Consider the following 5172-nt stretch of genomic DNA (forward strand, 5'->3'; position numbering starts at 1 on the left):
GGCATATTTGAGGTTATTGATATTTCTCCTGGCAATCTTGATTCCAGCTTGTGCTTCTTCCAGCCCAGGATTTCTCATGATGTACTCTGCATAGAAGTTATATAAGCAGGGTGACAATATACAGCCTTAACATACTCCTTTTCCTATTTGGAACCAGTCTGTTGTTCCATGTCCAGTTCTAACTGTTGCTTCCTGACCTGCATACAGGTTTCTCAAGAGGCAGGTCAAGGGGTCTGGTATTCCCATCTCTTTCAGAATTTTCCACAGTTTATTGTGATCCACACAGTCAAAGGCTTTGGCATAGTCAATAAAGCAGAAATGGATGTTTTTCCGGAACTCTCTGGCTTTTTTGATGATCCAGCGGATGTTGGCAATTTGATCTCTGGTTCCTCTGCGTTTTCGAAAACCAGCTTGAACATCTGGAAGTTCACGGTTCACGTATTGCTGAAGCCTGGCTTGCAGAATTTTGAGCATTACTTTACTAGCATGTGAGATGAGTGCAATTGTACGGTAGTTTGAGCATTCTTTGGCATTGCCTTTCTTTGGGATTGGAGTGAAAATTGACCTTTTCCAGTCCTGTGGCCACTGCTGAGTTTTCCAAATTTGCTGGCATATTGAGTGCAGCACTTTCACAGCATCATCTTTCAGGATTTGAAATAGCTCAACTGGAATTCCATCACCTCCACTAGCTTTGTTCATAGTGATGCTTTCTAAGGCCCACTTGACTTCACATTCCAGGATGTCTGGCTCTAGGTGAGTGATCACACCATCGTGATTATATTGCTGTGTAACAAATGACCACAAGTTTAGCTATTGTAAACAGTACATGTTTATTAACTCGATTTCTGTGGGTTAGGAGTCTGGATACCATTCAGGTGAGTCCTCTGCTTGGGTTCTCACAAGACCACAGTGGAGGTATCAGTCAGGTTGCCTTCTCATCTGGAGTTTAAGTCCTTTTCCAAGCTCCCATAGCTGCGAACAGTATTCATTTCTTTATGCTCTAGACTGAGGGCCCTGATTTTTGCTGCTTCTTAACTGTAGGCTCCCTCGAGGTCCTAGAGGCTGAGGCAGTCACAGAATAGCTGTTTGCTTCTTCAAAGCCAGCAGAAGAATCTCTCCAGTTTGCTAGAAGGCAGTCTTAAATAACATGATGTAACCACGCAAATTACCTCTTATTATCTTTGCCATACTCTACTGTTTCAGGTGTGGGAAGGGATTATACAAAAGTGTAACTCATTGAAGGTCACTTTAGGGTATGTCTGCCACCCCTACTCCCTGACCACTTACCTTCAAGCACATTAGTTGCTGACTGTTTCTGCTCATAATACTAGCAACAAAGCTTGGGTTGGGGCTTAAGGTGTCATTTTTGGTTATTTTGTTCTCCTTAACTACTTGTCAGGGCAAGTACATTCCTTTGTGATCATCATTATCATGCCAGGTAAGTCACACATAGGTTATTACTTATGTGGGCACCAAGGCTTAGCCAACCCCACAGAATTACACAGGTGATCCCTGGACCAGTAGCATCAGCATCCTGTGGAAGTTTGTTACAAATGCAAATTCTCAGGCTCTACCCAAGACCTTATGAATCACAAACTCTGGGTTAGGGTCCTGCAGTCTGTATTTTAATCTGCTGTCCAAGGGTTACTGATACATGCACAAGGTTGAGTACCACCGAGTTTATAAACAGGCTTTATGAAAAAAAGGGGAATTTAAATAGCCGACAAAGAGCTTGAGAATAGAAAATACAGTTCCTGCCATGTATGAGTTTACTTGGCTTCCCTGGTGGCTCAGATGGTAAAGACTCTGCCTCCAATGCACCAGTTCAATCCCTGAGTGGGTAAGATCCCCTGGAGGAGGAAATGGCAACCCATTCCAGTATTCTTGCCTAGAAAATTCCATGGACAGAGGAGCCTGGTAGACTACAGTCCATAGGGTCACAAAGAGTTGGACACCACTGCTGCTGCTGCTAAGTCACTTCAGTCGTGTCTGACTCTGTGCAACCCCATAGACAGCAGCCCATCAGGCTTCTCTGTCCCTGAGATTCTCCAGGCAAGAACACTGGAGTGGGTTGCCATTTCCTTCTCCAATGCATGAAAGTGAAAAGTGAAAGTGAAGTCGCTCAATCGTGTCCGACCCTTAGCAACCCTATGGACTGCAGCCTACCAGGCTCTTCTGTCCATGGGATTTTCCAGGCAAGAGTACTGGAGTGGGTTGCCATTGCCTTCTCCTTGGACACGACTGAGCAACTAAATAACAATGAGTTTACTGCTATAACAAAGTACCATAGAATGGGTGGCTTAAACAACAGAAACTTCTCTCACAATTCTGGAGGCTGGAAGTCCAAGATCAAAGTGTTAGCAGGGTGATTTCTTCTGAGGCTTCTCTGCTTTGCATGTAGACAGCCATCTGCTCCCCGTGTCTTCACACAGTCTTCCCTCTGTGTGTGTCTGTGTCCTAATTGTCTCTTTTTAAATGGATACCAGTCAAATTGATATCTCTAATGATATCATTTTACATTAATTACCTCTGTAAAGACCCTATTACCAAATACAGTTACATTCTGAAGTACAGGGGCTTAGAGCTTTAACATGTGAACTTTGGGGAGACAGCAAACACCCTGTTCATCCTCTATTCTCAAAGAGAGGTGTGCTAGGATCAGGATGATGTTGGGCCCAGAAAATGACTCTGAATTATAAGACAGGGAGGCCTCTACATTGTGGGTCACCCTTTTTGTCCTGTTTACTGGGGGAAAGAACAAGCTGTTTGGTGGCTGACAGTCAGGATTTGAGGTGTCAACTATTTCCAGGCATTGTTTTGAAATGCCAGTGGCTCAGCACTGGGAGATCTTGGGACCCATAGGGTATTGTCAGCCCCCTGGAAGAAGAGGCACTGCTTGTCCTATTAGAAGCTGGAAATCAAAGTCCAGTGAGAGTAATACTTGAGAGTGTCCACTGGATATGGCAACAGGGAGGTCTTTACTTATCTTCGTAAAAACAGATTTTTCAGACTGACAGGAAAGACGACATATGGGAATAGGTGGAAAGAGGTGTGTAGACTACCTTTTTTAAAATGTAAAGAGCAAAGAATCTTTTAAACATAAAGAATAAAGAAAGGACAATAGCTGGAGGGAGGTGTGGATTAAAGGAAGAGGAATTTTTAAGATGCGAGATAGAGAATATTTAAATCTTGAGGGGAAAGATCCAGTTAGAAAGGGAGATGTTAAATGTGCTCAAAGTGGGAGGACATAACCAATGCAGCAAAGTCGCTTAGAAAGTGGGAAGGGATTGGATTCAGAAAGAGGTGTGTTGATTAGCCTCTGATAGGAGGAAGGACATCCCTTCTAGAAAAGTACTGTTCAGACCATAACATGCCTGTGAAACCTCTGTGTCTATCAACAGATGAATGAATAAAGAAGATGTGGTATATGTGTACAATGGAATATTATTCACCCATGAGAAGGAAGAAAATCCTGCCATTTACGACAACATGGATGGTCCTTGAGAGCAGTATGTTTAGTGAGATAAGCCAGACAAAGATAGATATTGTATCATATCCTAAAACTGTAGAAACAGAAAGTAGAATGGGAAGTTCAGGACGTATTAAGTGGTACAAAGTTGCAACTAGAAGATGAATAAGTTCTGGGAATCTAATGTACAGCATAGTGATTATAGACAACAATATTGTATTATACACTTCAAAATTGCTGAGACTAGATTGTAAATGTTCTCACCACATTAAAGAAATAATAATTTCTCTATTGTGACATGGTATTAGCTAAAGATATGGTGGTAATCATATTGCAATATGTTAAACGTATCATATCAATGCAATGCACACCTGAAATATATATACTTATATATCAATTATATCTCAATAAAAAACAAAGAAAATACAAACACATGTAATAAAAAATTTTTATAAGAGTGATATTCACTACATAGAGAACATTTTTATTTAAGGGAATGGATATGATAGCCATTCTTTTTTTTCTTAATTTTATTTATTTATTTTTGGCTGTGCTGAGTCTTCATTCCTACAAGGCCCTTTCTCTAGTTTTGGCGAGTGGGGGCTACAGATTTCTTATTGTGGTGGCTTTTTCTGTTGCAGAGCATGGGCTCCAGGGCACACAGACTTCAAGTTGCGACATGTGGGCTCAATAGTTGAGGTGCCTGGGCTCAGTTGGCCTGCAGCATGTGGAATCTCCCTGGGTCAGGGATCGAACCCATGTCTCCTGCATTGACAGGCAGATTCTTTACCACTGAGCCATCAGGAAAGCCCTGATAGCCATTCTGAAAGGCACAAAAGAGGTATTTATAAGCACATGTAATACAGATGGTCATAAAACCATTACACACATACAGAAAGAGTGAAGTGAATGAGGCAGGATGAAAGCAACTTTGAAAGATATTTTAGCTATGGCATGACTTGGCCAGATCTGCCTCCTTAAAAGAAAAACAAATATTCAAATTTATTTTTAGCAAAAATATGTGCACTGGGCTTTTAAAAGTAAAACAACATAAAGAATTAATAGTGCAAACCAATAGTCCCTTACATGACCCTAGTCCTACTTCCCAGAAGGATCCCTTTGAATTCTTCTGCATGATTCTACTTTTTATCTTCTGAGAACTTGTACCACATTTCTAAATCATCTGCTTCCACTGCTGTTTGGTGCTTAATCATTTTGATGGTATTATCAACAGTTGTGGAAAGTGAGGCTTTAACTCAGTGACATCACCTACATGTGCTTTCTTCCCTCCCTACTCCACACAGCTATAGTAAACTATCTTTGCTTGCTTTATGAGTTGGCTTTACCTAGTTATCTGAGCTCTCACTACCCAATAATTGGCCATAACCCTATGTAAAAATGTTTATCTGTACACTTGCTGTGGACAAGAAGCGTATACTTGCTCTAATGAATCCCCATACAATGTCAGCCAAAGTGTTTAGGTCATGGACTACTCAATGAAAGAGAGGTTAGAGCCTTGTTTAAATATACTAGGCATTATAGTTATCCACCCTACCCTTACTCTACAGGGTTTTTAAATTTTTATTTATTTATTTTAATTGGAGGATAATTACCATACAATATTGTGATGGTTTTTGCCATACATTGACATGTATCAGCCACAGGTGCACATGTGCCCCCCATCCTGAACTCCCCTCCCACCT

This window comes from Bison bison, unplaced genomic scaffold (assembly GCF_000754665.1).
Source record: "Bison bison bison isolate TAMUID 2011002044 unplaced genomic scaffold, Bison_UMD1.0 scf7180017833554, whole genome shotgun sequence".
NCBI classification, from domain to species: Eukaryota; Metazoa; Chordata; class Mammalia; order Artiodactyla; family Bovidae; genus Bison; species Bison bison.